At 39.3% G+C, this 13,273-nt stretch overlaps 1 protein-coding gene across 23 annotated transcripts in view; it reads right to left on the bottom strand.

The window, feature by feature from the left end:
• GPHN (gephyrin) overlaps window positions 1-13,273 on the bottom strand; it is a 566,685-nt gene that overhangs the window by 353,486 nt on the left and 199,926 nt on the right. For 2 of the 23 annotated variants that reach the window (XR_011384861.1, XR_011384860.1), the window contains one exon: window positions 533-13,273. This exon is cut by the window's right edge. The exons of the other annotated variants lie outside the window; for them this stretch is intronic. The gene's annotated coding sequence lies outside the window, so the exon portion shown is untranslated. The remainder of the gene's footprint in view (window positions 1-532) is intronic. 23 annotated transcript variants of the gene reach the window in all.

The following is a 13,273-nucleotide window of genomic DNA, read 5'->3' as shown; positions in this document are numbered from 1 at the left end:
TATAACACCTAAGTAATACATTAATACCTTAAGAAGTTTGATAAGGCCGGCGCCACGGGAAATAGGCTAATCCGCCACCTAGTGGCGCTGGCACACCAGGTTCTAGTCCCGGTGGGGGCGCCGGATTCTGTCCTGGTTGCCCCACTTCCAGGCCAGCTCTCTGCTGTGGCCCGGGAGTGCAGTGGAGGATGGCCCAAGTCCTTGGGCCCTGCACCCCATGGGAGACCAGGATAAGTACCTGGCTCCTGCCATCGGATCAGCGCGGTGTGCCAGCCACAGCACGCCAGCCGCGGCGGGTATTGGAGGGTGAACCAACAGCAAAAGGAAGACCTTTCTCTCTGTCTCTCTCTCTCACTGTCCACTCTGCCTGTAAAAAAAAAAAAAAAAAAAAAAAAAAAAAGGTTGATAAGACAATCCCCTTTATAAATCTGATTCTAGGGTACATTTCTTATCTTGCCCTTTCATAAACTCTTTCTGTTCTTGCCATACTCCATTATCAGTAGTTTCATAAATGCTCCAGACAATCTCTTACCTTTATGTCTTTATATTACTCTTATTCTGAATGGTCTTTTTCATTCCACAAATTTCTAATTACCCTTCAAGATTTAAACAGCTTTCAGATGACTTACCCACGTTTTAAAAACAGAGATAAGCAGTTAGTCTACTGTGACTTAACAATGACTTACATCTGCATTACAACATTTACCTAACAGATAAATCTAAAGACTTATAAATCCTCCTCCACTGGATTATGAAGTTAAAGGTTATATTTTGAATATTTATGCTTGTATTTCCAGTACAAAGAAGGTATAAAGCATGATAAATTAAGAAATGTTTGGGGAATTGAGGAATAATGCCACAAGAGCTTAACATGACAACTTCGACAAGGCTCTTCAGCAAATCTTTTGTCCAATAGGAGCAATATATCTCTATTTTAATCATTTTTATAATAAATTTTTGGAACACACAAGCTGATATACACTGACTATTCTAAAATTATTTCTAGGGGCTAGTATTGTGCCATTGCAGGTAAAGCTGTCACCTGCAATGCTATTTAAAAAGCTATCAAATACAGCTTTAATAAACTTTAAGTAACCTTTATATTATTTTTTCAAGGAGATTCTGTTGTCTATTATGCTAAAAATTTCAATTTTATTAGAAAGTTTCTAAATATTCTAGCCCTATTTAACAGAGAAGGCTCAAAAGGACTCCAAACAGATTCAACCAAAAAAGACATTCTCCAAGGAATATTATTATCAAAGTGTCAAAAGTTAAGGTCAGATGCCGGTGCCGCAGCTCATTAGGCTAATTGTCCTCCTGCGGAACTGGCACACCGGGTTCTAGTCCCGGTCGGGGCGCCGGATTCTGTCCCAGTTGCTCCTCTTCCAGTCCAGCTCTCTGCTGTGGCCAGGGAGTGCAGTGGAGGATGGCCCAAGTGCTTGGGCCCTGCACCCCATGGGAGACCAGGAGAAGCACCTGGCTCCTGCCTCCGGATCAGCGCGGTGTGCCGGCCACAGTGGCCATTGTGGGGTGAACCAACAAAAAAGGGAGACTTTCCTCTGTCTCTCTCACTCACTGTCCACTCTGCTTGTCCAAAAAAAAAGAAAAAGTTAAGGTCAAAAGAATCCTAAAGATAGTGAGAGAAAAATGTCAACTCATATATGAGGGAAAATCTATTAGACTAACAGCAGACTCCTTATCAGAAATTCTACTGTCACAAAGAGAGTAGGATGAAATATTCAAGGCGCTGAAAGAAAAAAAACTTCCAACCAAGAATTTATTTCCAGCAAAGCTATCCTTTAGAAGTGAAAAGAAAAAAGTACTTCCTAGACATGAAAAAACTGAAAGAATTCATCACCCTCCAACCAGATGTACAGGAAATCCTTAGAAATAATCATACATTATACCTAGCAGAAGCTTAATAATGTTAGCTATACTAATATATATATATATATATATATATATAATATAGATACTAAACAGAATTCTATGCTTGACTAATTTTTCTATTTGTGCACAGCCTGAGTATAAAAGTTTGGATTTTTGTTATTATTTTCCACATCAAGCACAGTGTCAATCCAATAGCATTTACTTAAATATTTAAAAATGATTCTTATATATAATGCTCAGAAATCATGTAACTTCATGGTTGAGTTAATACACTTTTTTTAAGAAAAACTCATGTTGATGTGATTTAAAAAATACTTAATTTTATTTATTTGAAAGGGAGAGTTATAGCATTTTACATTTCCATGAAATATATAGGTTATTTCCAATTGTTCTACATTCCTATAAACTATTCAGTCTTTTGTAAATTTTAGCCATTCTGCTAGGTGATATCCCACCTAGATTTACACATGCCTGTTGCTCACTTGGATATCTTTTGTGATCAACGTTTTTTACATATTAAGATATGCAGAGGGGCCACCACCTGCAGTGCCAGAATCCCATGTGGGCTCTGGTTCAAGTCTCAGATGCTCCACTTCCAATCCAGCTCTCTGCTATGGCCTGGGGAAGCAGAGGAAGATGGCCCAAGTGCTTGGGCCCCAGTATCCACATGGGAGACCCGGAAGAAGCTCCTGGCTCCTGGCTTCAGATCAGCTCAGCTCAGCTCTGGCTGTTGCTGTCATTTGGGGAGTGGACCAGGAAGATATTTATTCTCTCTCTCTCTCTCTCTCTCTGGCTCCCCTTCACTCTCAGTGTAACTCTTTCAAATAAATAAATCATAAAAAAGGTATGCAGAGAGATGGCAGCATGAAACCTAGACCTGCCAGATATTGCTGGCTTTGAAGATGAAAAGGGCCTCTAAAAGTTAGAAAAAGCAAGAAAACGGATTCTCCTTTAGAGCCTCCAGAAAAGTATGCGGGCCTACTGACATCTTGATCTTAGCCTAGTGAGATCCTGTATGGGCCTTCTGAGCTATGCAACTGTGAAATAATAAAGCTCTGTTAAGTTATTAAGTTTGGGGCAATCTGTTGTGGTAGATATAGAAATCTAACACATTAGTGTCGCTCCCCCTCTTCGTGGAGGAACGACACAGGACCCTGCGCTGTTCTTTCGTCTGCTCAGCCCTCCCCGGGCTTGCTGCTGGTTCTTCCCGGGTTGGCTACTATCCCTTCCACCTCCGTGGAAGGGCAGTTCCCCCCGGCCACATTCCCCACTTCCGCAGGGGAGCGGCACACCGCCGGCCGGCTCTCTGGGGGCTGCACAGGTGTTCCCCTTAGATGTTCCTGGTGCATGCCGTCTCTCTCCTCCCTCATAGTCCTCCTCCGCCAATCCTAACTCGGCTGCCCACACGCCGAGCACGCCGCTCTCCAACCAGGAGCAAGTCCTACAGTTTATTGGTTGAACTGGAGGCAGCTGGGTAGAAGCCGCTTTCTCCTCTCCCAGCGCCACACTGTAGGAGAGCAGATACATAGAATAAGTCCCACTTCCAGTAACTTAGTCTAGTCCGAGCTGCTCCCCACACATTAGTTAACATACAATGGCTGATCCTGATACAGCAAAAGAAACAGCTTACAATATGTATGTAAATATCAGAAGAAAAAGCTAAAAGCTAATGCTTGTTTCTGGGAAGTAGCAAGGAAGATATTGTAAGCTTTTATTGTTGTTATGAGATATTTTAGTATCACTTGACATTTTAAAACATGTGAATGTATTAGTTCAATAAAAAATAAAAATTAAACCAAGAAAGGAAAAAAAAACACGAACTCTGGAGGTTTTTTATATGGTAGATAAATCTGAATATATTTTTTACTTGCCATGAATAAGAGCAGAGAATTCAGCTAAGCTGAGTTATAACTCATCTTTTTATTATTTTTAAATTATCTTTAAAATTTTTTAGTTCTCCTCACCACAAACATTTCTATCTTCACTTCTACACTAGGATTGTTCGAAATCTGTGAGGAATACAAAGTGATAATTTTTAGTGCCAATAAGTTTATAATCTGTTATTTTTTAAAAGACTTATTTATTCAAAAGGCATGTACAGAGAGGGATTGGGAGAAAGAGAAAGACCTATCTTCCTATTGCTCCCCAAATGGCCGCAACAGCCAGTGTTGGGAAAGTTCAAAGCCAAGAGCTTGGAACTCCATGCAGGTATCCCATGTGGGTACAGGAGCCCAAGGACTTGAGTGATCTTCCTGTTTTCCAAGTACAGTAGCAGGGAGTGGAATCAGAAGAGGAGTAGCTGGGGTTTCACAGGCAGCAACTGTACCATAATGCCAGCCCCAGGTTTATTATCTTTATAGACAGGCAAAATATATATACATATACACACAGCATAAAGATCATATAAAGTCTGTGTTAACATATATAAAGTTACATATATAGCTTATACATTTACAATCACATAATATTTATGTAGACATAAATGATTAAATATGAGAAAAATAATTTTAAATAATATGTGAAAAATATGTGAAACATGGAGAATTTTACTGTATATTCCTAAAACACTGTCAAATTTCTTAGAAGTTCTTTTGGCCCATATCTTAGGCAAGAATCATATACCTTATTCAGCTGCAGAATCTCTTCTTTCCTCTAAAAGTCACTTAGCACTCATCTCTTACCTTAACTTTTCTTTCTACTTTCAATTTCTCCTTCAAAAGCCTTCAATTTACTACATGAAGCAATCTGGTACAATTTTGGCTTCTCCAATTTTCCTCTCTACTTGTTATCCAAGATGGGAATTGGGAGAATTGAAAGGCAGAAAATGTAAATATTTTAGTATGTTGTTTTGGTCTCTGTTACATAACAGGAGGCAAAGAAGAAAGTGGGAGATATTCCTAAACGAGAGTATAAACAAAAGTACAAAGGAAGCAACTGTACATATACAAGACAGATGGTAGAAAAATAAGAGAAACTGCTGAAGCTTAGTATAAATAAGTATGTAAAGAAGGGGGGAAATAAATTATGCAAGTACTGGAATGCATTATGAATTTTCTAAATTTTTTAATAGGCATAGAAATGATGAGACAGATTGAGAGTACTCTTGTCTGCTGGTTTATTTCCCAAACTCCTACAATGGTTGGGAAAGGGCCAGCCCAAAGCTAACAGCCAGGAACTAAATCCAGGTATCCCACGTACATGGTAGGAACCCAATTACTGAGTCATCACCACTATCTCCCAAGGTCTGTGTTAGAACGCAGTAGGAACCCATAGCAGAGCTAGAACTTGAACTCAAAATTCTGTTATGAGATATGGGTATCTTAAGTGCTAGACAAGAATAGCATGTAAAATGATTGAATTAGTGAGATTATAAGGTAGCAGGGTAAGAAGAACATGAAATATTCTTAAAAAATACATGATAAAGAAATGTACAGAGGTAGTACAAGCTAAAATGATAATATATATATAAAACATGTGACTTTTATATAATATAAACTATAATAATCACTGGTAGTTTCATGCAGTGACATGTATATACTTAAAGATGAATAAAGAAATCAGTTCACCAGTAGAACTGAACAAAATAATGGTTATCTTTTTTAAAAAAGGTAAGAGAATACATATGTCTTTAAAAATATTTTTAAGTGGACCAGAACAGATTTTAAAAATTACAGGAAACATAAAATTATAATACGATTTTTTAAATAATTAAGTTTTCCACTACCATACAGAAAAAAAAACTTGTTTTGAGGAATCATTATTATTTTTCATTTAAATTTCTTTTTGAAATAAACGGTAGATCACACGGTTAAGAAAAAAATTCCCAGCCGGCGCCGCGGCTCAATAGGCTAATCTTCCACCTAGCGGTGCCGGCACACCAGGTTCTAGTCCCGGTTGGGGCGCCGGATTCTGTCCCAGTTGCTCCTCTTCCAGGCCAGCTCTCTGCTGTGGCCCAGGAAGGCAGTGGAGGATGGCCCAAGTACTTGGGCCCTGGACCCCATGGGAGACCAGGAGAAGCACCTGGCTCCTGCCATCGGATCAGCGCAGTGCGCCTGCCGCAGCGCGGCAGCCGCGGCGGCCATTGGAGGGTGAACCAACGGCAAAGGAAGACCTTTCTCCCTTTCTCTCTGTCTCTTTCTCTCAGGGTCCACTCTGCCTGTCAAAAAAAAAAAAAAGAAACAGAAAAAGAAAAAAATTCCCAAGTTAGGAAAGTATAGTACAAAATCTTGCTCTCTAGACTACTCAATCAGTTTCCTATGTGTCCCTTTATGTAAAGGCAACTACATATCCCTCTCTCATGTTATGTATAATACAAGTTTTATATATTATTGTACATATTTTTATTAATAATTAAGATAATGCAGGCCAGTGCCGTGGCTTACTAGGCTAATCCTCCGCCTTGCGGCGCCGGCATACCGGGTTCTAGTCCCGGTCGGGGCGCCGGATTCTGTCCCAGTTGCCCCTCTTCCAGGCCAGCTCTTTGCTGTGGCCCGGGAGTGCAGTGGAGGATGGCCCAAGTGCTTGGGCCCTGCACCCCATGGGAGACCAGGAGAAGTACCTGGCTCCTGCCATCGGATCAGCGCGGTGTGCTGGCCGCAGTGCGCCGGACGCGGCGGCCATTGGAGGGTGAACCAACGGCAAAGGAAGACCTTTCTCTCTGTCTCTGTCTCTCTCTCTCACTGTCCACTCTGCCTGTCAAAAAATAAAAACAAATAAAAAAATAAGATAATGCTTACATATGCCTTCAAAAAAGATAATCTTATTCTACACTGCATATCTCTGGTTCTAAAGACTGTCTTGGTTACAATTTAAGTAAAATGTACCACTGATTTTTTTTCACATTTCCATGACTTTTCCTGGAAAGTTACATATTCCCATTTTGAACTAAAATATCGTCCTCTACTCTGTTTTCATCTCCTTTTACTTCTCGTATCATTGCTAATTGCATTGGTTTTAAGGCAGTAATAGAAAATTTAATGAGCTGAACTCAAATATTTGTAGGACATTCAAGGAAATAACTAATCTAGGTAATTCAGAGACAGTATATGCTTCCTCATTAATTGACAGTGTTTTCTGTTCCTGCCTTGCACAATTTTTAGAAACATGGCTGCTCTGTTTTCACATGTATGACAGAATTAAATGAACCCAACCCAGATTTATGCAATTTCATGCTCTTTATGACTACTATTTTAGCAAATATAAAAGTATTCATTTATATATTTTAGATTTTATGATAATTATATGTACATTGCTTTTATAGCCATCTTTTAACTAATTAAGAACTGGGTATAGAATTAATATTACCATTCAAGAGGTACTAAAAACAAATGGTTCATGTCCACGCAGGATCTATCACTTAAACCTATGTATCCCTGCAGTAAATAATTTACTCTAAATTCCACATTGCTTGCTTATGAAATGGAAATAATGCTATCATTTACTTCAGATGATTAATATGAACAAATAGTAGAAATATGATATTAAATACTAACGATATGATAGATGTTACATATTGACTATATAATAAACGAAATTGATGTTTATTATATGCCTACTAAACCTGCAAGCCCTCCATAATAAGTACTTTTTAAGTAAGTTTGTAAGTCAAGTGTACAAATTTATGTATATATTCAAATACTTTTTGACTAATACTACCATGTGCCACACAACATGTTCTGATTTAGATAAAAGACAGAATAAGATAGACAATCCTTTCCCTCTTATAATTTATTATAAAGGGAAGGAGATATTAGCACATAAGTGAGCAAATACTAATTAATTATAACTGTGACAAATAGTTAAGAAGAATGTCTTTAAGGTCAGAACCTAAAGTCAGTTCTGGAATGGAGTGTCCTTTACCTCTCTTGCTAATTCTCTGGTGCAAATATATTTTTTGTTATCATACCTGAAGGTTCTCTTTTTAACTAATATTTGTCTTTAATTCCCCTTGACAGACTAACAGCATGATACATTTAAATTACTGATTTTTCTGTTCCAAATTTTACTGGAAATATCTGCACAGAGATACATTTTATAATACAATGTTGGTTGACTATATTCATGAGTTTTAACATTTTTAAGAAATTTTCTTATATTCTTGAAAAACATGTAGCTAAATAATTATAGCCATGCACAAATATAAGATTTTTACAGAACCCATAAATCACAAAGACCTGAAAAGACTAGCAGAAAATAACAGTAGTCAAATAGCTCTATAAAGTTTACTACTCAACAGATAAAAAAACCACATGGAAATTTTGTCAAAAAAATGATACATATCAAAAAACTTCCAAGGAAATGTCTATTATTTGTGAGTCACTCATTTTTTAAAAAATATTTATTTTCAGCCGGCGTCGCGGCTTACTAGGCTGATCCTCCGCCTTGCAGCGCCGGCACACCGGGTTCTAGTCCCGGTCGGGGCGCCGGATTCTGTCCCGGTTGCCCCTCTTCCAGGCCAGCTCTCTGCTGTGGCCAGGGAGTACAGTGGAGGATGGCCCAGGTGCTTGGGCCCTGCACCCCATGGGAGACCATGATAAGCACCTGGCTCCTGCCATCGTATCAGCGCGGTGCGCCAGCCGCAGCCCGCCAGCCGCAGCGGCCATTGGAGGGTGAACCAACGGCAAAAGGAAGACCTTTCTCTCTGTCTCTCTCACTGTCCACTCTGCCTGTCAAAAAATAAAAAAAAAAAAAATTGATTTTTACCTACTTAAAGGGGAGAGTCAAGAAAGAGAGAAAGAGACAGAGAGACAGACAGAAGGGGAGAGAGACTTTTCCATCCACTGGTTCAACTCCCCAAAAGCCCACAATGGACAGGCTGAAGCCAGGAACTTCAAACTCCATCCAGATCTCCCAGGTGGGTGGCAGGGTCCCAGCACTTGAGATATTTTCTGCTGCCTTTGAGTATTCGTTAGCCAGAAGCTGAGCAGCAGGACTTGAACTGTAACTCCAACAATGGGATGCAAGCATCCCAAGCAGTGGCTTAAGCTACTACCAGAAAACACACACCCTACTCACTCATTTTTAAAAAGCTTCAGACACTGAGATGGTTTCACAGAACCAGAATAGTGACATAAGTTTAGAGCAACAGCAAGATATTTAAAACCCATGTTATATACTTATACCGTGACAGATTAATATTAAGCAAATATAAAGTCAAGTTAACTAACTATATTCCTACTAAGAAATGCCACAGAATTTCTCAAAATATTCTGCTTGTATAAACAATCTCTAATATGTTACACTTCTATGACTTTGTATTCTTAAACACTGAAATCACAACCCACCACATTAAGTTTAACACAAAATCAGAGACAAAGATTACTAACTTCTAATGAGTACAAAGACTATCAACTATTCTACTAATCAACATGTTATTTGGGTGCATACTTCGATTATACAGCATTGTAGGCTAAAGTGCAAATATTCACTGTTAACGTATTTTAAAGGTTCCACACAAGTACAGGAAAAAGAAACATAAAAACAACCCATCTAACCTTTATAATTCATTCTTTTTTATTTTTAAATTTTTTTAATTTTTTATTTTTTGACAGGCAGAGTGGACAGTGAGAGAGAGACAGACAGAGAGAAAGGTCTTCCTTTGCCGTTGGTTTACCCTCCAATGGCAGCCGCGGCCGGCGTGCTGTGACCAGAGCACTGCGCTGATCCGATGGCAGGAGCCAGGTGCTTATCCTGGACTCCCATGCAGGTGCAGGGCCCAAGCACTTGGGCCATCCTCCACTGCACTCCCTGGCCACAGCAGAGAGCTGGCCTGGAAGAGGGGCAACCGGGACAGAATCCGGCGCCCTGACCAGGACTAGAACCCGGTGTGCTGGCGCTGCAGGCGGAGGATTAGCCTATTGAGCCGAGGCACCGGCCTATAATTCATTCTTAATAAGATTCATATTCCCATAGCTGCACCTGAGCTATAATAACTTCTCTAAGAAAGTCTTCAAAGGTCAAAAGGCCATTTTAATTTTTTTTGAAAAGGAGGCAATAAGTTAGTGTAATTTAACTCCTTGAGTACAGTAGTATAAAGTGAGTTTGGTGCAACAAAATTACTGAAGAAAATAGCATTTAGTTTTTTAACAATTTTATAGATTAGTAGAAAATAAGTTGTTTATATAATAATATATCAATTACTTTAGAAAATAAGAATTGGTAGCATTATAAAAAGCCAGTTTTACACATTTCTTCAATTATTACATGAGTTATACACATTATTCACTGCAGAGAAGTACACTTAACAAAGTTTTAAGGTTTTGATTTTAAATTAGGACCTACTGACCATGTATTCTGTACTTCAGTGATCAATTTGAGATATTCAACAGTGAAAAGCATTGCCAAAATACAACCTTAAACACTTTTAGTGTTCCCATGATCATCAGATTCTATGTTTAATAAAAACAAGATAATTCAGAACAAGGAATTTTCCCCCAAGTTAGGGAAGCATTATCCTATCATCATATAATCATAATGGTTTCAACTTTGTTTTTATTAAGTTAATGATATGAAACAGATGACACACTCAACTTCTGTTAATTCAGTTGGGCTGGGCTTAGGGAAACCAATCAGAGACAGGACAGTATTGATAGAGTGAGGAACAATGGAGAGCCTTTAATTAAGACTAAAGGGGTAGGGGAGGAAGCAGTTATAGGAACAGAGTGGGCGTAGGTATATGAAGAAAGGCTGTCTGACAGAAGCCCTGGTGACATGATAAGGGGCAAACAAGGGGAATGTTTTGATTTCTTTTTTTTTTAATCTTTTATTTAATGAATATAAATTTCCAAAGTACGACTCATGGGTTACAATGGCTTCCCCCCCCCATACCGTCCCTCCCACCCACAACCCTCCCCTTTCCCACTCCCTCTCCCCTTCCATTCACATCAAGATTCATTTTCGATTATCTTAATATAGAGAAGATCAGCTTAGTATACCTTAATTAAGGATTTCAACAGTTTGCTCCCACACAGAAACATAAAGTGAAAAATAATAGATGATTTGATTTTTTTTAATGATGATGAAATCAGATCAGACCTATTGTCATGTTTAATCCCAGTGAGAGTCAAGTTGGGAATTGATAATTTCTTTTTTTTTTTTTTTTACAGAAGATCAGTTTAGTGTACATTAAGTAAAGATTTCAATCGTTTGCACCCCCATAGAAACACAAAGTGAAATATACTGTTTGAGTACTCGTTATAGCATTAAGCCTCAATGTACAGCACATTAAGGACAGAGATCCTACATGAGGAGTAAGTGCACAGTGACTCCTGTTGTTGACTTTACCAATTGACACTCCTGTTTATGGCATCAGTAATCTCCCTATGCACCAGTCATGAGTTTCCAAGGCTATGGAAGCCCCTTGAGTTCTCCGACTCTTATCTTGTTTAGACACGGTCATAGTCAAAGTGGAGGTTCTCTCCTCCCTTCAGAGAAAGGCACCTCCCTCTTTGAAGACCTGTTCTTTCCACTGGGATCTCACTCACAGAGATCTTTTTGCCAGAGTGTCTTGGCTTTCCATGCCTGAAATACTCTCATGGGCTTTTCAGCCAGATCCGAGTGCCTTTAGGGCTGATTCTGAGGCCAGAGTGCTATTTAGGACATCCGCCATTCTGTGAGTCTGCTGAGTATCTCACTTCCCATGTTGGATCACTCTCCCCTTTATTTATTCTATCGGTTAGTGTTAGCAGATACTAGACTTGTTTATGTGCTCCCTTTGACTCTTAGTCCTTTCATTATGATCAATTGTGAACTGAAATTGATCACTTGGCCTAGTGAGATGGCATTGGCACATGCCACCTTGATGGGATTGAACTGGAATCCCCTGGTATGTTTCCAACTCTACCAATTGGGGCAAGTCAGCCCGAGCATGCCCCAAATTATACATCTCTTCCCTCTCTTATTCCCACTCTTATATTTAACAGGGATCACATTTCAGTTAATTTTCAACACTTAAGAATAACTGTGTGATAATTACAGAATTAAACCAGTAGTATTAAGTAGGACAGACAAAACAAATACTAAGAGGGATAATGTATTAAGTTGTCCATTAACAGTCAGGGCTATGCTGATCAAGTCACCATTTCTCATAGTGTCCATTTCACTTCAGGAGGTTTCCTTTTTGGTGTTCAGTCAGTTGTCACCGATCAGGGAGAACATATGGTATTTGTCCCTTTGGGACTGGCTTAATTCACTCAGCATGATGTGTTCCAGATTCCTCCATTTTGTTGCAAATGACTGGATTTCGTTGTTTCTTACTGCGGTATAGTATTCTAAAGAATACATATCCCATAATTTCTTTATCCAGTCTACCGTTGATGGGCATTTAGGTTGGTTCCAGGTCTTGGCTATTGTGAATTGTGCTGCAATAAACATTAGGGTGCAGACCGCTTTTTTCTTTGTCAATTTAAACTCCTTTGGGTAAATTCCAAGGAGTGGGATGGCTGGGTCGAACGGTAGGGTTATCTTCAGGTTTCTGAGGGATCTCCAGACTGACTTCCATAGTGGCTTGACCAGTTTGCATTCCCACCAACAGTGGGTTAGTGTCCCTTTTTCCCCACATCCTCGCCAGCATCTGTTGTTGGTAGATTTCTGTATGTGAGCCATTCTAACCGAGGTGAGGTGAAACCTCATTGTGCTTTTGATTTGCATTTCCCTGATTCCTAGTGACCTTGAACATTTTTTCATGTGCCTGTTGGCCTTTTGGATTTCGTCTTTTGAAAAATGTCTATTGAAGTCCTTGGCCCATCTCTTAAGCGGGTTGTTGGTTTTGTTTTTGTGAAGTTTCTTGATCTCTTTGTAGATTCTGGTTATTAACCCTTTATCTGTTGCATAGTTTGCAAATATTTTTTCCCATTCTGTCGGCTGTCTCTTCACTCTCCTGACTGTTTCTTTTGAAGTACAGAAACTTCTCAGTTTGATGCAATCCCAATAGTTGATTTTGGCTTTGACTGCCTGTGCCTCCCGGGTCTTTTCCAGAAATTCTTTGCCTGTGCCAATATCTTGAAGGGTTTCTCCAATGTTCTCTAATAACTTAATGGTGTCAGGACGTAGATTTAGGTCTTTAATCCACGTTGAGTGGATTTTTGTGTAAGGTGTAAGGTAGGGGTCTTGCTTCATGCTTCTGCACGTGGAAATCCAGTTTTCCCAGCACCATTTATTGAATAGACTGTCATTGCTCCAGGAATTAGTTTTAGATCCTTGATCAAATATAAGTTGGCTGTAGATGTTTGGATTGATTTCTGGTGTTTCAATTCTGTTCCATTGGTCTATCCATCTGTTTCTGTACCAGTACCATGCTGTTTTGATTACAACTGCCCTGTAGTATGTCCTGAAATCTGGTATTGTGATGCCTCTGGCTTTGTTTTTGTTGTACAAGATTGCTTTA

Source organism: Oryctolagus cuniculus, chromosome 20 (genome assembly GCF_964237555.1).
Source record: "Oryctolagus cuniculus chromosome 20, mOryCun1.1, whole genome shotgun sequence".
NCBI classification, from domain to species: Eukaryota; Metazoa; Chordata; class Mammalia; order Lagomorpha; family Leporidae; genus Oryctolagus; species Oryctolagus cuniculus.
The sequence above is the reverse complement of the archived record's forward strand: the minus strand, read 5'-3'. Positions and strand labels throughout refer to the sequence as shown.